General features: G+C 40.6%; 1 long non-coding RNA gene across 3 annotated transcripts in view; it reads right to left on the bottom strand.

Annotated features, from left to right (window-relative positions):
* LOC133238766 (uncharacterized) overlaps positions 1–19,457 on the bottom strand; it is a 102,249-nt gene that overhangs the window by 17,340 nt on the left and 65,452 nt on the right. For 2 of the 3 annotated variants that reach the window (XR_009733621.1, XR_009733623.1), the window contains exons 2-3: positions 10,308–10,434; positions 2,199–2,618 (exon numbers count right to left, since the gene is read on the bottom strand). This is a non-coding gene — a long non-coding RNA (uncharacterized LOC133238766). Of the gene's footprint in view, positions 1–2,198; positions 2,619–8,359; positions 8,794–8,951; positions 9,075–10,307; positions 10,435–19,457 lie in introns of those variants that run through there. The other variant, XR_009733620.1, reaches the window with a different exon arrangement.

Here is a 19,457-nt window from a genome sequence, read left to right as displayed (position 1 = left end):
AGAGAGAAATACAGACAATTGAGTACAAATACAGAGTACAGACAATTGAAAAATTGGGTTCCACTCTCAAGTTGCTTTTTGTGTGTGACTTCAGCAAGAGTTGCTTCTTTGGCTCAAATGGTAAAGCGTCTGTCTGCAATGCAGCAGACCCGGGTTCGATCCTGGGTCAGGAAGATCCCTTGGAGAAGGAAATGGCAGCCCACTCCAGTATTCTTGCCTGGAAAATCCCATGGACGGCAGAGCCTGGTAGACTACTGTCCATGGGGTCGCAAAGAGTCGGACACGACTGAGCGACTTCACTCAATGAATAAATAGCTAGAAATGGCAATAGCTTGGACAGACGATAGTTAGAAATTTTGCAGTCAAGGGAAGAACAGAAATAGATCAATACATCTCGGGAGGCTTAGTAGATAGCAGAAAAATATGCTTTATATGGAGGTGACAGATGTGTGTGTGTGTGTGTGTGTGTGTGTGTTAGGCTGAAGGCCAAGTGTCAAAAGAAGTTTCATGTAAGAGTCAGAATAAACAGATCAGATCAGGATTCTGAAGGCACTGGCAAAGGATGTGCTCTGGAGCTAAGGAGACATTTAGCCATAAAGAAGAAGAGAAATGCCTCATCTTATGAGGCGGAAGATGTACACGAAGTTCATGCATTTTGTATACGCAATGTTTATTCCAAACAGAAGCACTAGTTACCCAGTAAAATATGGTTTCTCCAGGTGGATCATAATTCAAGTAAAGTGTAATTATTGATCTCCTTCCCTAAATCAATTGATAGCTCGCTCTTTGCACAATGGAAAAAAACAAAAAATGGAGGATGTGGAAGGTCAGGAGCAACCATTCAGGATAAGGATGCCTGAAATAAAATGGCTCAGAAGCAAGTAAAAGAAAACAAAATTGATTGACATATACACACTACTATATATACAATAGATAATTAATAAGAACATACTATATAGCACAGGGAACTCTACTCAATACTCTGTAATGACCTATATCTGAATCTAAAACAGACTGGATTCACTTTTCTGTACACCTGAAACCTATACATTATAAATCAACTATACACCAATAAAAATTAATTAAAATAAAAAGAAAAATTGATGTCACATTTATCCTGCCAGAATTCTAGATTGGAATGACATTTTGAGCACAGATTCAAATTCCACCACCCAGGTTTTTTATATGAAATATTTTATACAGAATGTTTCCAATATAAATTTGAAAGATTAATATCATGAACACTTGTATACACCACTCAGATTCAAGAAATGTTAACAATTTGCTTGAATTATAAGCATTATGTTGGTGTTTGTTTGTCTGTATAAATTTATTGTCAAGCTACTTGAAACTGGGTTTGATATTTAGCCATTAAATACTTCAGCATACATTTCCTATAAGAAAAATGTCTTCAACAGAGCTTCAATACTTTTATCATCACCTAAGAATATTATATTAAAAAAAAAAATACCCTGTTATCATGCAACTATCAGGCCATATGGTCAAATTTCCCAAACTCACCAACAGATGCTTTTATAGTTTTTTTTTAAACTAGAAAAACTTTTGAAACTTTTATAGTTTTTTTTCTTTTCTTGAAACTAGTGAGGTTTTTGAAACTAGAATCCAATCAAGGTTATGCACTACATTTGTCTTATATCTTTTGTCATTTTTAAGCCAGAACAGCCACACAAACATACTGGTTTTTTTTAATCCCTGTGACATGGGCATTTTGAAGAAGTTAGAACAATCACCTTATAAAATTACCACACTCCTGATGCACTGTCTCCTGCAACATTACTTAACATGCTCCTATGTCTCCTGTATTCCCTGTATATTGAAACTAAACTAAAGTCTTGATTAAATACAGATGAAACATTTCAGGCAAGGATATTTCAAAGGCAGTGCTATTGCTTCCAACTGCATCACACCAGGAGCACACAATGTCAAGCCATCCACTATCAGCGTTTGATTCCACCAGTTCTCTCCAAAGCTACAGTGAACCCCCTGCAAGCAGGAAGTAATCCACAAGATGCTACTTAGCCTTATCCAAATACTCTATTTCCGAATAAACTTTCACCTAATGGTTCCATATTCATTGATAATAACTGCTGGAATTTATGATTTCAGGATGGCAAAACAGTGGTGTCTAGTAGTATCATTCCTTCAACATTTATTAGTTGGCAATCTGGAGTACTCACTTCACTTTAAAAGGCAATGTGGCTAGCCACCAGTATTCCACTTTTAATCTTCCTTCTGAGTATATGATGGGTGGATTAGTCAGCTTTTGCTTCAGCAACAAACAAGCCCAAATCTTATTGACTCACAACAACAAACATCTCTTATGAATCTGTGATTTGCCTGTGGCTCAGCTGTAGCTCTTCTGGGCTTTGCTCCAGGCTCCAGATCAGTGTAGTGTGTCTCTCAAACCAGGAGTCTGAAAAAGAAGCAACAGCTCCTGGGGGCCTGCTCTTCTCTTCTTGGATGCCCTGAGTGCTAAAGAGACAAAGGATGAGATGCCTTGTAAAGCCACTGCTCCAGGCCAGCGTGCTGTCACTTCTGCCCACGTGGCATCAGTTGGAGCAAGTCACAAAGTCAGTAGGGTGAAGTTTACTGTGTTCCTGGGGAAAAGGGAAGAAGAAAGTTATTTCCTAAAAAATCTACACAATCTGCCATTGTGGGATTGAACTTGTCTACCCTCCTAAGTTTGGACATGACCATATAACTTGCTTGGGTCATGAAAATATGAGTAGACATATGGTGTATTTTCTAGCACATTCCTTTCCACTGCCACAATAGCATTCTAAATCATTGAGTCTCTGTCATTTTGTATCCCTAAGTGAGGAAGATGTGGATCAGAACAGCTGCTAATCCAAGACGGACGAGGAGTGAAAATGAAAAATAAACACTCTTGTTTCAAGCCACTAAGATTTTGAGGTTGTGGCATAATCCACCTACCCAGACTAACACAGAGTAAAGCTTAAATATTTCCTTCTAATTACTAATTTTCATAATAAGAAGTTGGTGTCCTAAGAATCTCCACTGTAGTAAATAAGCATTTATTTCCCCTTTTTCTTTTTTTCTTTTATCTTTTTTTGAGTGTCATTAGAAACTCAGACATTGATATAATTCAAGCATTATTCTTTTGAGGTTAATATTGTCCCAAACTTGTCCAGTGAGAGCTGTTTCCTTTTAACAAGACCCCTATTACTCTTTAGAATTTCTTTCCATTATGATGGCATAAGAAATCTTAACCTCACTTTAAATTTCTCCTGCTTCAAAGCTAGAACTTGTCATTTCTCTAAGGAGTCTTGCTTCTTTTTAGTGAACATCGTATTTTAGAAAATAGTACTTGAATGTAGCTGTGCTCATTGCTACTGGAGTACATTGGTTTCTAAACTCTTTTGTTGAATAGAGCATATTCTCAAATTTTGTTCTCTCCCTGTCTGTCTCTCCACACACACATATATATGTATATAGACATAGATATATAATAGACTTATAGATTATACACTACTGCTACTGCTGCTAAGTCGCTTCAGTCATGTCCGACTCTGTGCGACCCCATAGACAGCAGCCCACCAGGCTCCCCCATCCCTGGAATTCTCCAGGCAAGAACACTGGAGTGGGTTGCCATTTCCTTCTCCAATGCATGAGAGTGAAAAGTGAAAATGAAGTCGCTCAGTCATGTCCAACTCTTCAAGACCCCATGGACTGTAGCCTACCAGGCTCCTCCATCCATGGGATTTTCTAGGCAAGAGTACTGGAGTGGGGTGCCATTGCCTTCTCCAGATTATACACAGATAAATATAAACTGCTGTTGTCATTGTTCAGTCCTTCAGTCTAGTCCAATTCTTTGCAACCCAAGGACTGTGGCACGCCAGGCTTTCCTGTCCTTCAGTATCCCCTGGAGTTTTCTAAAACTCATGTCCACTGAGATGCCATCCAACCATCTCATCCTCTGTTGTCCCCTTCTCCTCATGCCCTCAATTTTTCTCAGCATCAGGGTCTTTTCCAATGAGCTGGCTCTTCATATCAGGTGGCCAAAGTATTAGAGCTCCAGCATCAGCCCTTCCAGTGAATATTCAGGTATGATTTCCTTTAGTATGGACTGGTTTGATCACCTTGATGTCCAAGGGACTCTCAAGAATCTTCTCCAGCACCACATTTCAAAAGCATCAAAGTGATGTCTTTGCTTTTTCATATGCTGTTTTGGTTTGTCATAGATTTTCTCCCAAGGAGCAAGTGTCTTTTAATTTCACACAGATTATACTGTATGCAACACATGCTATATTTTATATAGACTATGTATAAATCATATATAACCTTGTGCTCTTATTGATATTTCCAACTTAGATTAGATATTGTAGGGTTTTCTCCATTACCTTCTTTGTTACTATATTTTGTCTTTTCTCAGACACTGAAAAACTTTGATCCTAATATCATCAACAGTTTTGTTGATTTGCTTTTTTTTTTTTTTTTTTGGCCATACCATGCAGCTTGTGGGATTTTAGTTCTCCAACCAGGGATGGGATCAAACCAGGCTCTCATCAGTGAAAGCACACAGTCCTAACTACCGGACTGCCAGGGAATTCCCTGCTTATTTGCTTTATTCTATGACACACATATGATAATTTCAAAATTACAACATCAACAATAAAAACACTGAGTGAAATTTAGGATTCCCTTGAGTTCTTTTTGTCCTCAGAAAACCTGTCACCAAAAGATGGACTCTGTGAGCCAGAGTCCTGTGTGCAAAAGACATTTGAAATATTTCCTTTTGGTGTATAGTTATATGTGATCTATTAGACATGCAATTTGGTTAACTGGTTACAGGTTTTAGTTGAGCAGACAGGATACCTGTGACTTGTCTTGCACAAGGATCCTGGAGCATCTTGATCTGCTGCCTCTCTCCTCCTTTCTGATCACCTGCATCATTATCACAGCTATTGGCCAGTCTTTTAATCCTGAACTAAACTGTCCTCTGCTGCCACGAAGCTAGCATTGAAAAACATTAGGAGATGAATGGATAAGAAAGCTGTGGTACATATACACAATGGAGTATTACTCAGCCATTAAAAAGAATACATTTGAATCAGTTCTAATGAGGTGGATGAAACTGGAGCCTATTATACAGAGTGAAGTAAGCCAGAAGGAAAAACATAAATACAGTATACTAACGCATATATATGGGATTTAGAAAGATGGTAACAATAACCCGGTGTACGAGACAGCAAAAGAGACACTGATGTATAGAACAGTCTTATGGACTCTGTGGGAGAGGGAGAGGGTGGGAAGATGTGGGAGAATGGCAATGAAACATGTAAAATATCATGTAGGAAACGAGTTGCCAGTCCAGGTTCGATGCATGATGCTGGATGCTTGGGGCTGGTGCACTGGGACGGCCCAGAGGGATGGTATGGGGAGGGAGGAGGGAGGAGGGTTTGGGATGGGGAACACATGTATACCTGTGGTGGATTCATTTTGATATTTGGCAAAACTAATACAATTATGTAAAGTTTAAAAATAAAATAAAATTGGAAGAATAAAAAAATAAATAAAAAAAAAAAATAAAAATAAAACGGAAAAAACATTAGGTATTTAGTGCCTATATCCTGTGCTTAGTTGCTTAGTCATGTCCAACTCTTTGTGACCCCATGGACTGTAGCCCACCAGGCTCCTCTGTCCATTGGGATTCTCCACACAACAATACTGGAGTGGGTTGCCATACCCTCCTCCATATTTAGTACCCATACACCAATGTAATGTCTCTGCTTTTTAATATGCTGTCTAGATTGGTCATAACTTTCTTTCCAAGGATTCAGCGTCTTTTAATTTCATGGCTGCAGTCACCATCTGCAGTGATTTTGGAGCCCAGAAAAATAAAGTCAGCCACTGTGGTCATGTATGGATGTGAGAGTTGGACTGTGAAGAAAGCTGAGCACTGAAGAATTGATGCTTTTGAACTGTGGCATTGAATAAGATTCTTGAGAGTCCCTTGGATTGCAAGGAGATCCAACCAGTCCATCCTAAAGGAGATCAGTCCTGGGTGTTCATTGGAAGGACTGATGTCGAAGCTGAAACTCGAATACTTTGGCCACCTGATGCGAAGAGCTGACTCATTTGAAAAGACCCTGATGCTGGGAAAGATTGAGGGCAGGAGGAGAAGGGGACGACAGAGGATGAGATGGTTGGATGGCATCACCGACTCGATGGACATGGGTTTGGGTAGACTCCAGGAGTTGGTGATGGACAGGGAGGCCTGTCGTGCTGTGGTTCATGGGGTCACAAAGAGTCAACACAACTGAGCAACTGAACTGATACTTATACTGATACACCAATGTAAAAGAAAACCCTTCATTGTTATAACTCTTGAGCCAGATCTGAAAGACAGGGCTGCCATGGGTAGGATTGCCAGGGAAGAGGACATGACCACAGGGACGACAGAGAGAATCAGTGGGGAAAAGATGAAGGGAGAAAGCAACAGCTCAAGAGAGAAGGTGCACCCTGGAGCCAGAAAGCCACAACTTCTGAGCCCACATGCTGCAACTGCTGAAGCACGTGTGCCTAGAACCTGTGCTTCACAGCAAGAGAAGCCACCACAATGAAAAGCCTGCACACCACAACTAGAGAAAGCGTGCACACAACAAAGACCCAGCACGATCAAAAAAAGAAAAAAAGAAGATTGGAATGAGCTCCAACTTGAGAGGAAAAGGACACCAGTGTTGTGAGGATCCTCCAAATAAGGCTGAAAAAACCTGAGTCAGGACTTTCATGTCTGCAGGAAGAATTAGCTGCCTTCCAGTCCAACAAAAGCTCAAATCGGAGGAAATGCACTTAACCCACAACAGAAAACAATAGCAAAAACTGATGTTTATTTAGGAGACACTGTTCTGATGATTTACGCCTCTTGGTACATTTAATCCCTCTGACAACCAGTGGTAGGTCATATGATTATCCTCATTTTACTAATGAGGGAAATGAGGCAAAGAGAGGTTTCTGTAACTCACTTAGAGTCACAGAGATAGTGAGTGGCAGAATCAGGATTCAAACAACAGAGCCTGGTCCAAACTCCAGCACATCATAAGAATCTCTTCCTCCAAAGCCAGGTGTTTGGCTCTTGGAAAGTTAAGGGATTATTCAAGGCCAGTGAGATTCTATACTGGCTGTATGAACTGGTGATAGAAACTATAAAGTGAGCCCTGCAATCATGGTTTCATTCCAGTTAAGCCACTTAATCCCTAAGTGACTATGGAGTAAGTTTCTTGTTTAGAAACCACAGTTATACCCAACATCATGACTAAAATAACAGGTTAGGACAACTGTTTTAAGTATAGATTGTACTTGGTCAAATTGCAAGTGTACCTGTGAGCACAAGCTGTATAAGTGGGAAAATTATGAGATCTCAGACATGAGTTTGGTGTGATTTTGTAGCCTCCTTTTTTTGTCTGTTTCCTAGGTTTCGTTTACTTGCTCTGCATGTGTAACTTTATCCTCCTTCAACACATGGGCTCTCAGTTTCTTTTATATCCAAGTATTTGAACTTGGGTTCCAGGCTCACAACATGGTTTCAGGTTTTAAACAACTCTCTGATCTCCCTATGCTGGCTTTATAAACCCAATAATGACCACAGGGTGCTCCACTGATGACTCTTACATCTCAAGTGCACTCTGCCACACGAGAAGTAAGAAATAAAAATGAAACAAATCCCATGGATGTAAAGTGGTGAGAAACTACCCTTCCTCTAGACTCCCAATTTAAAGTCATGCCATTGAAACTTATGGTCTTTACTGTGTATACCTTTTTTATATCCAACACAAGAGTGTAAGGTAATAGCCTGCAAACATCTGTTCTTGGCTCCCATCCAACATCTGGGCTACTACCATGCATTTGAGTCAGGCAGAGAAAAAACAAACAAACGAGTGAATGAATGCATGCAAGAATGAAATAACCACTGTTTTGTTCTTGCTCTTTGCTGATGTCATTATTCATCTGAAGATGATGGCAGTGAGAGGGTATCAGGAAAGAAGGCCTGGGGTCTCCAAACGAAGGAAATAGGCTGCAAGCATCAGACATTTTTTATTTCTCCCTTAAGCAGCAGAAGGAAATGAGCTACAAGTGTCAGATTTTTTCCTTCTCTATACAGAATTAAAAGGAGGTTTCTTTTAAAATTCTGTGTTGCCATGATGACACCTGGTTCCACCTGAACTCAACTTTTCTCAAACCTTGAGCTAACCAATGCATTTTTCTTATGGAAATGTTTTCCTTAAGCTATGTTAATGAACTATGTAGTTACCCTAAACTCTGTCTTTCTTCAAGTCGGTTCCGCTTAAGACTCAGAACCGATAAGGGCTCGTTGTTCTCCTACTCTGTTTCTTAATGAAACTATATATTTACTTGGAAACCTGCCTTTCTTCAAGATTCATGTCAATTGTTTTATGGCCCGGGATGATTCACCTTGTGCCAATGTTATCTCCAAATGCATGTTATGGGTGAGGGGCCTGGTGCCACTCTGAGTTTTGAGACATTTCCTTTCTCTAATTAGCAGCTTGCTGATAGGTATATGACATACTGCCAAAGGCTAGCAGGGGGACACTCTTCCTGCCCCCTTCTGGTGTCTATGTCAGAAGCTTTGTCTATCTCTTTTATACTTTAATAAAACTTTATCACACAAAAGCTCTGAGTGATCAAGCCTTGTCACTGGCCCTGGATTGAATTCCTCTCCTCTGGAGGCCAAGAATCCCAGTATCTTTCATGGCTCAGCAACAACCTTTCAGCAGGAAGGGTAGAAAGGACCTAGGGAAGAAAGGGAAAGGGCTAAATATCAAGAGAAAAGACTACCTGATCACAATTTGTAGAGAACAGAATAGTCTGGGAAGGTTTGCTATATCAACAGCTGTATTAATCCAGGTAATACCAGAAAACCCAAAAGTCCCAGTGGATTATTTGCTTACATTCCAGTATGACGTAGGTGTTCCTGATAGGGCAGCTCTCCTTCAAGCAGTGACTCAGATGCCCAGTTTCTTTCCATTTTTAATGATAGTTCCATCCTCAAGACTTGATTTCCAGTATTATCACTGGCATCAGTTTTCAGTAAGCAGACAAGAAGAAAAGGGAGTGGAGAAATCATTTGCTTCTTAACTAGCTCAGCCTGTACGTGACACACATCACACCCATACAACCTGCCATTGGCACCCAGCCCCACCTAGATACAAGGCAGTTTGGAAAGTCTCCTGGAAGACTCCTAGAATACAGGTTACAAGATATAAGGCTCCTGGAAGGGAAGCATGCATTCTTTGTGGGACATTAGCTATCTATGCCATAAGAACTCCAGGAGGGTTAGTCAGGATCCTGTATTGAGAATATTTGCTTAGGGGAAAAGATGGCACTGGGAAAGAATTCAAAGGAAAAAAAAATCACAGGCTGCCATCTCTCAAAACCCCTAGATATGGGCAAAACAAACTATCCTGAGTCAAAATTGTGAAGACAATTACAAAAGACCACTCCTCTCTTCATTAATGCCTTGCCCACCTCTGATGTTCAGACAGGCATTCATTCAGTACTTTTGTGGTGACCCAAAGCTCTTCAGCAATTCTGTTCCATTCTCTCAAGACATTGCTAGGATGGCCAGCTAATCAAGTGCTAAGAGGTACACAATTGAATTAAATTTCATCTTTAATGTAATTGTATTTTTAAATATTTCTTATTTTCATAACCTAAGGTCGCAAAGAGTCGGACACGACTGAGCGACTGAACTGAACTGAACTGAAGGACCTTAGAAACTTTGGACCTCATAAAATGATTTAATCATACTATTACAGTTCAATTTAGGCAAAACTTGACAGGCAGCTAGTCTTTTGGAAGCCCCTAATCATAATACCCAGCCTGCTCTATTAGTGAAGCCAACTCATTAATAAAATAGTAATAAATAATAATAAAATACTAAAACTAATAAAATCTCCATCATTATCATAGTTCCTAATGCTTTACAAAGCCATTTAATATGCATGTATAAATCAAAATAACAGTATGGAAAAGGAAAAACATGCCATCTCCATTTTACTGATGAGGAAACGAAACTCAGAAAAGCTCAATCACACAGATTACACGGATTTCAAATTACTGAGCAGACTAAAAGCTAAACCCAAGACGTTCTGATTCCTAGTTCAGGGCTCTTCCATCATTCTGAGAAAATGAGCCTGTTTGAGATATTCAATATATTGTGCAAATATTGTGATATTCAATACTTCTTGGGTATTAAAAGGTCTCAGCCTTTCAAATTATCTCCCAGCAGAAATTGGCCTGTTTACCTGTTTTTCAACCTAGTCATACAGTTGAGATGCATTTTCTTATTTTCTCTTTGACATGTATCACCTCTCCATTAATATTCTGATTGTCCTCTTTGTCCATCTTGAGTTTCCACCCATGGTCAATTATCTGTGAGAAAACATGTTTGTACTTTGGTTAAAATGCCATGATTGACATTATTACTTACTTCTCAATCCACAGAAAATGTTCCACAGTATTGCATTCTTCCCAGTCACCCTTGCCAACCTACATCCCGGGGAAGTAATGCACTCTTTCCCTCCTTTTTATTTTTCAGTCACGAAAGCTGATTGAACAAGCACTAAACTAACAGTGTTGGGTGGTGCCAGGAAAGCAAGTGGAGACCTGTGACCTGACCCATATGGTTAAAAGAGGACCGAAGTGATAAGCCAGGGTTCCCTGGCAGCTCAGTGGAAAGAATCTGCCTGAAATGCAGGAGATGCAGGGTATTCAGGTTCAATCCCTGGGTTGAGAAGATCCCTTGGAGGAGGAAATGGCAACCCACCCAATATCCTTGCCTGGAGAATCCCATGGACAGAGGAGCCTGGTGAGCCACAGACCATAGGGTCACAGTCAGATGAGACTGAAGTGACTGAGCACACATGCCTGTAGTGATAAGCCACAAAGGGGAGTAAATTTCTCCTCATATCCCCATGCAAATCCAGTCTGCTATACAGCAGGACTTGTGTGTATTTGACAGTAACTATGTTTCGGAGAAGGTGATGGCACCCCACTCCAGTACTCTTGCCTGGAAAATCCCATGGATGGAGGAGCCTGGTGGGCTGCAGTCCATGGGGTCATGAAGAGTCAGACACAACTGAGCAACTTCACTTTCACTTTTCACTTTCATGCATTGGAGAAGGAAACGGCAACCCATGCCAATGTTCTTGCCTGGAGAATCCCAGGGATAGGGGAGCCTGGTGGGCTGCCGCCTATGGGGTCGCACAGAGTCAGATACGACTGAAGTGACTTAGCAGCATGTTTAGGAGGGGCTTCCCTGGTGGCTCAGCAGTAAAGAATCCACCCGCAACATAGGAGATGTAGGAGACTCAGGTTTGATCCCTGGGTTGAGAAAATCCTCTGTAGAAGGACATGGCAACCGACCCCAATATTCTTGCCTGGAGAATCCCATGAACAGAGGAGCCTGGGAGGCTACCGTCCATGGGGTCACAAAGAGTCAGATACAACTGAAGTGACTGAGCATGCATACATGCATGGACATGCTTAGGAGAAAATCTGCCCCACTTATACCATTTTCCCAGACTCTCTACTTTGTTCAAGATACTCCATTAAATCCTCATCCCTTATCTTTGCCTCTTTTCCACATCCCTAATTCCTTTAAATAATTGCCTCACAATCTCTGTTCTTCCTTATCTTTACTCTCCTTTGTCCATTTTGTTCTCCAGATTATTTTCTAATTAGTTATGCTTGAGCCTGATATTTCTGCTCAATGCTTCCTCTCAAAATATACCATATTAAGTCTCTAGAAGATTTTTCTCTAATATCCAGCTGCTCTAAAATTGCAGATGAGCTTATAGGACTGCAGTTAGCAAACTACAGGCCAAATCCAGCCTGTGATCCATTTTTGTAAGGCTACCAAACTAAGAATGGTTTTTATACATTTAAAGATTGTAAATCCACACAGAGCTTCATATTCCACAGAGACAGAAGGGATCACAAAACTTAAAATAGTTATTATCTGACCTACAGAAAAAGTTTGGCAGCTACTGTTCTAGACTATGAAAAACTTCTAGTCTCTCACTCATTGCTATTCTCAGTAATCTTGATGATTTTTTGAGATTCTCTACCCAGTTTTCAAGTAGAGGACACAGGATTACTGGGCAACCAACTGCAAAAAGGAACCAGAACCTGAGGTCCCTGATATTGTTATTCATGTCCATGACCATTATTAGAAGAGTTTAGAATTTCTTTTTATCTCAATTAATTTTGGGGGGGTATTTGGGGTTTCCCAGATGATGCAGTGGTAAAGAATCTACCTGCCAATGCAGGGGACCCAAGAGATTCAGGTTCGATCCCTGGGTTGGGAAGATCTCCTGGAGTAGGAAGTGGAAATCCATTCTAGTATTCCTGCCTGGAAATTTTCATGGACAGAGGAGCCTAACAGGCTACAGTCCATGGGGCTGCAAAGAGCTGAACACAACTAAACACACACACACAGACACGCACATATGCACACACGCTGGGGTCATAGAGAACAACTCCTCGATCGTGGTCTTCACATTCCCAGTGGATGAGGGCTACCCTCGAGAACCAACATCTTTCTCTCCAACCAGGGGAGTCAGGGAGAAACAGGTGAGGTGGACCAGCACACAAAACAGCAAGTTGGCTGTCCCGGAGGAGAAAGGCCTGAATCAGTTAGCCTCCTAGGTGGTAGGGGCTGGGTCTCCCGGAGCCACACCAAGATAGAGGCTGATTTGACTCTTTCCCACATTTGAATTACACCTCCTGCCTCTGCTTCTGATCCCCTGTTAGCAGGGTGAGGTGTCACTAGAGAAGTAATGAACCTGGGAGGCTGCAATAGCAGTTTTCCCTGGGTACTGATGGGCGTACCCGTCGTGCTGCCAAGCCTGACTGCTTTCCTGAGACAGATACCAGCGCTAAGGTGTGTGTGAGTTTGTAACAGCAGATCTGAAGAAGGCCTCCACTAAAAACTCACTTTTATGAGGGGAAACATGCTCTTGGTTGGCAAAATAGGATGAAATCAAAATCACAGACAAACAACACACTGGAACAAGTTTTATAGTCAAGACCTACCTAACTGTAGGTACACACCAGCTGTAGAACGAGCTAAACTCACATGTTTAGCCACAGGCTGTGAGAGTAGATTTAGAAGACACTTGTAAAAATAGTAGCAACAACATCAGTAGTAAGATAGAGGGAGAAAGATCTTTTGCTGGCTCAGAACATTGCTCTCACTAGAATGTGAGATGTCCATAGGGTGATTTTCATTTTTTAATAAATGTTCATTAAACCTATGTGAACTGCTAATTTTCAATCTAAAGCTCAGACAGGAGAAGACACTTGTTCAGGACCATATGGTTATAAAGGACAAGACAGAGAACAGAAGAAGAGGGAGAGAACAGGGAGGAAAAACATAGATGCAGTTAAACAGGTGTGACTTCAGCTTTCTAGTCTATCACTTAGAAGACACCTAATTTGGGGTGAGTTACTCACCTCTCTGAGCCTCAGTTTTCTCATCTCTAAAGTTGGAACAATATCTAATTTTCAGGGATTTTGAGAGGATTCAAGTTCATTTTTCTAATGTGATTAGTTAATGGCTGATCCCCTAGAAGGGAAGAGGATGCAGAGAGGAAGCTGTGTGGGTACCAGGTACTCTTACTCCAGGAAACACAGGGCAAAGTGACCTTAGTGTCAGGGTACCAGAATTTCAGGCAGGATGATACTTGCATTTCCATATCCTTTGGGGATGAAAGGTTAGAAAAACTTGCAGTTCTCACTAACGCATCCAACAGTGACCATGGAAATTCCTAGCTGCAAAAAGCATTTCAACTCTGGGGCCAAAATTTCCAACAAAAATGTTTGCACAGCAACCCCCACCCCTTCACTGTGTGTTGGACATTCCAGATCCTCAAATACGTGTGCAGGGCAATGCCCCCTTCTTTTCCTGCCTCGAACTTTAAATCTCCTGTTTTCTGACATTCTCAGCCTCCTAGGAGACCCCTAACCACATCCATGTGTTAAAAGATATTCCTGTCTGAGAATGAAGGTTAGGGGAGAAAAAAATGAAACAAAGGAACATGTACCACCAACATTTCACCCGCCTGAGTGTCTACCCATTTCCTGCACTGGGGCTATCTCTACAGAGAGGACCAACTAATAACATTGCCTCCAGGTTTGCAAAATCTCTGTTATTATTAATATTTGGATATAATCCTTATTGTCTTTGTTGAAAAGACAACATAAAATTGATAAGAATCACTTTGGAAAGCAAAAAAGTATACCCTGATGAGACTGACTAGGGATATAGTCTATGACTCTGCAATCTTATTCTTAAGTATATAATCTGAAAACTCTTGCACCATGAGATATAAGAATATTCTAGCACAACTGGTTATAACAGAAAAACCTGGAAACAAATTACATGTTGTCAAAGGCAGGCTGTATTAATAAATCGTGGTATTTCTGTATCATGGAGCACTACACATCTATGGACATAAATAAACTGTTGTACCTCTAAGGACGTGGATAAATCTCAAAAAGTACAATGATGACGGAACCAAAGTAACACAAAATTATGTGTTTCCATATAGTTTAAAAGTAAATGAAGCTAGGGGATGACAGAGGATGAGATGGTTGGATGGTGTCACTGACTCAATGGATATGAATTTGAGCAAACTTCGAGAAACAATGAAAGACAGGGGAGCCTGGTGTGCTGCAGTCTATGAGGTCACAAAAAGTTGGACACAACTTGGCAACTGAACAATAACAACATATTATTATTTAGCAATAAAGAAAACTAAGGGGGTGATTTGTTACCTCTGGAAGTAGGAGAGGGATACCTTTGAGGCTTCCCTCGTAGCTCAGTCAGTAAAGTATCTGTATGCAGTGCAGGAGACCCAGGTTCAATTCTTGGGTCAGGAAGACCCCTGGAGAAGGAATGGCAACCCACTTCAATATTCTTGCCTGGAGAATCCCATGGACAGAGGAGCTTGGCAGACTAGTCTATGGGGTCATCAAAGTCGGAAACGACTGAGCAAGTAATCTCTCACCATTGAGGAGGTTCGCCCAAGTGTCTTCAGAGGAACTGGCAATGTTCTCTTTTTAAGTTGGCTAGTTGGAACTTGAGTGCTTATTTTATGATTGTAATTATGCATCTTAAACTGTTCATATATTCTATATACATCCTTGGCTATGAATAATTTATTTCACAATAAAAAATTAATGTAACCCAAATGTGCATGGGCTATCCCTTGGGTAGCCTCTGCTGTTACTCCACACTGAGCCCAGGAAGCAGCAGTGTCAACTTTGACAAGTAGCACAAATTTTATTAAATGTTCTGTGGAAGATAGATATGAGTGTTAAGTATTGTGCAGCACATGGCAAAACTTAATCTTTCCTTTTTATCATTTCCATTTTTCTTTTCTCCTGCACAAATGCTTTCTCTTTCTCATACACCTGTCTCCTCCAAAGCCTTTAAGAAGCCCCATCTAGAAACTGTGACAATCAATTCTTCCCACCACACACAGCCAGGTGTCCTGGCCAGCCTTCACCCCTGCAGCATGATTGAGGGGCAATGATTGATACGGAATTTTGAATCTCATCAAAAAACTATTAACTACCACACAAACTAATTTCAGAAAAGAAAAAGCATAGATGAAGAGGAATCTGTCCCTGCCAAAAAAAAAAAAAAAGAGCTAAAAAGCCAAAGAGCAGTGACCTTCCAGGTTTCTATGAAATATTGCCAATTCCAGTTGAGTATCTTGTGTGCTTAGTTGCTTCAGTTGTGTCTGACTCTTTGTGACCCTATGGACTGTAGCCCACCGGGCTCCTCGGTCCCTGGGATTTTTCTGGCAACAATACTGGAGTGGGTTGCCATACCTTCCTCCCGGGGATCTTACCAACCCAGGGATCGAACCCATGTCTTCTGCATCTCCTGCATGGTAAGCAGATTCTTTACCACTGACCCACCAGGGAGGCCCTTGTCTATCTTAAGAACTGGCAAAATTAGTTTCATGCCATGAGAAACAGAATAGGTCCAAGCACTTGTTCACTCATTGCTCATGGTTTCACCTCACTCTTCAGTCTAGAAGAATAGAAGCCACTGGAGGTGAAGCCCCACATCTTACCTACAAACCCACCTATTCACTGGCCTTCATCACATCCTTCTTCCCTCTCGAAGCTCATCTTTCCCCTTTGGCACTGGGTGCCATTGTTTCTTAAATCCTAGAAGACATCAAGCCTTAACATTATCTTTTCTCTTCAGAACCTCCAACTTTTCCCTCTCTCCTGGATTATCTTCATTGGCAAAAAAAAAAAAAAACATAATCACAGTCTCTTCTTAAGAATATAACAATAATCCTTCACTGATCCACACCTCTCCATAACTCCTGGTCCATCTCTCAGAGCTCTTTTATAGACAAACTTTTTGAAAAGTTTGATTCTGGACACATACTGCCTCGATTCCTGAATTCTCACTCAAATTTGTGCTACTGAAATCTAAATTCAGCTCTCACTTCTCAATTAAACAGTTCTTGCCAAAGTACCCATGACCTCCATGTTGTAAAACGTTCAGTGGACATTTCTGTCATCCTACTGAACTTCTGAGCAATGGTATTTCCTCTTCCTTGAAACTCTTTTTTGCTTCCTAAAATTACTTTCTCTTTTACTGGCTGTTTCTCTCAGTTTCTTTGAATGGTTCCTCCTTTACTCAAATGCCGAATCAGGGAGGTCCAAAGAATTGATCTGAGCCCTCTTTGTTCTTCTCTCTACATTTTCTTCTCTAAATAGCCTCATCAATTTCCACAGATCTATGTAGGATCTTTATGTGGAGGCCTCTTAAATTTACAAGTGAAGTCTTTGAGCTCTTCTGAGCTTAAAACTCATATCCAACTACCTGCTTCTTTTACCTACTAGCCTTCTCTTGGAAAATTTACACGTATCTCAAATGTAAATAGAACACTTATCTTCCTCTTGAGCCTGCTTTTTTATTGAAATATAGTTGACTTACATTTTTTAAAAGTTTTATTGGTGTTTAGTTGCTTTACAATGTTGTGTTACTTTCTGCCACAGAGAAAAGTGATTAATTTATATGTATATAGATATCCTTTTTTGGAGTTCCTTTCTATTTAGGTCACCATAGAGCACTGAATAGAGTTTCCTGTGCTATATAGTAGGTCCTCATTATTGTTGTTCTGTCACTCAGTCATGTCCAACTCTTTGTGACCTCATGGACTGCAGCACGCCAGGCTTCCCTGTCCTTCAATATCTCCTGGAGCTTGCTCAAACTCATGTCCATTGAGTTGGTGATGCCATCCAACCATCTCGTCCTCTGTCGTCCTCATTAGTTATTTATTTTATACATAGCAGTGTATATATCGGAGAAGGCAATGGCACCCCACTCCAGTACTCTTGACTGGAAAATTCCATGGATGGAGGAGCCTGGTGGGCTGCAGTCCATGAGGTCGCTAAGAGTCAGGCAGGACTGAGTGACTTCACTTTCACTTTTCACTTTCATGCATTGGAGAAGGAAATGGCAACCCACTCCAGTGTTCTTACCTGGAGAATCCCAGGGACACTGGAGCCTAGTGGGCTGCCGTCTATGGGGTCGCACAGAGTCAGACACGACTGAAGCGACTTAGCAGCAGCAGCAGCAGTGTATATATCTCAATCCCGATCTCCCAGTTCATCCCACCCCTCCCTTCCCCACCTCGGTATCCATTCATTTGTTCTTTCCATCTGTCTCTATTTCTGCTTTGCAAATAAGTTCATCTGTACATTTTCCTAGACTCCATATATAAGCAATATTATATGATGTTTGCTTTTCCCTTTATGACTTACTTCACTCTGTATGACAGTCTCTAAGTCTGTCCATGTCTCTTTAAATAGCACTATTTCATTCATTTTCATGGTTGAGTAATATTCCATTGTATATATGGACCACATCTTCTTTATCCATTCCTCTGTTGATGGACACTTAGATTGCTTCCATGTCCTGGCTGTTGTAAATAGTGTTGCAAAGAACATTGGGGTGCATATGTCATTTTTGAATTATGGTTTCCTCCCTGTATATGTGCCCAGAAGTGGGGTTCCTGGATCATATAAGAGTTCTATTTTTAGTTTTTTGCTGCTGCTGCTGCTAAGTCGCTTCAGTTGTGTCCAACTCTGTGTGACCCCTTGAGGAACCTCCAAATTGTCCTCCATAGCGACTGAACCAACCAATTTACATTCCCATCAACAGTGTAGGAGGGTTCCCTTTTCTCAACATACTCTCCAGCATTCATTGTTTGTAGATTTTTAATAATGGCCATTCTGACCAGTGTGAAGTGGTATCTCATTGTCGTTTTGATTTGCATTTCTCTAATAGTGATGTTTAGCATATTTTCATGCATTTGTTGGCCATCTGTAGGTCTTCTTTGGAGAGATGTCTATTTAAATCTTCCACTCATTTTTGACTGGAATATATATTTGCGTGAACTGTTTGTATATTTTGGAGAGTAATCCTTTTTTGGTTGCTTCATTTGCAAATATTTTCTTCCATTCGGAAGTTTGTTTTTTTCATTTTGTTTATGGTTTCCTTTGCTATGCAAAAGCTTTTAAGTTTAATTTGGTCCCTTTTGTTTATATTTGTTTTTATTTTCAATACTCTAGGAGGTGAATCAAAAAAGATCTTGCTGTGACTTATGTCAAAGAGTGTTCTGCCTACATGTTCCTCTAAGATTTTTATAGTGTCTGGTCTCACACTTAGGTCATTAATTCATTTTGGGTTTGTTTTTGTGCATGATGTTAGGGAATGTTCTAATTTCATTCTTTTATATGTAGCTGTCCAGTTTTTCCAACACCACTTATTGAAGAGGATGTCTTTTCAACATTGTATATTCTTGCCTCCTTTGTCATAGATTAGGTGACCAAAGGCTGATTTATAATGTCGTGCTAATTTTTGCTATACAGCAAAGTGATTCAGTTATACATACACATACACTCTTTTTTCATATTCTTTTCCATTATGGTTTATCATCAGATATTAATATAGTTCCCTATGCTGTACAGTAGGATCTTGAGCCTGTTTCTTTCTCCTTCTTCCAAATCTTCCCAAATCAGTACACAGTAATCCATTACTTCAGTAAGAGGCGTCCTTGATTCCTTTTTTCCTTCATCATTCTTATCTAAATTATCAAAAACATGACCAATTTTTATCTTTAACATATAATCTCAAGCCTACATTCTCCTGTCTTTACTGCCCTTGCATGACTCCAAGACAGTACCATCCCCTTCACTGATGGTGCTCCTGCAGCACTTCCTCACTCGTGTCCCAAGTCCTCCCTTCTGAACTCTTAACTATGGGTAACATCTCTGAGTGATCCCACTCCTATGTCTTTCCAGGATGCCTGGCTCATTCTACTCCATCCACTTTTAACTGAGCTCCTCCTCTTGCT

Source organism: Bos javanicus, chromosome 3 (genome assembly GCF_032452875.1).
Source record: "Bos javanicus breed banteng chromosome 3, ARS-OSU_banteng_1.0, whole genome shotgun sequence".
NCBI lineage: Eukaryota > Metazoa > Chordata > Mammalia > Artiodactyla > Bovidae > Bos > Bos javanicus.
The sequence above is the reverse complement of the archived record's forward strand: the minus strand, read 5'-3'. Positions and strand labels throughout refer to the sequence as shown.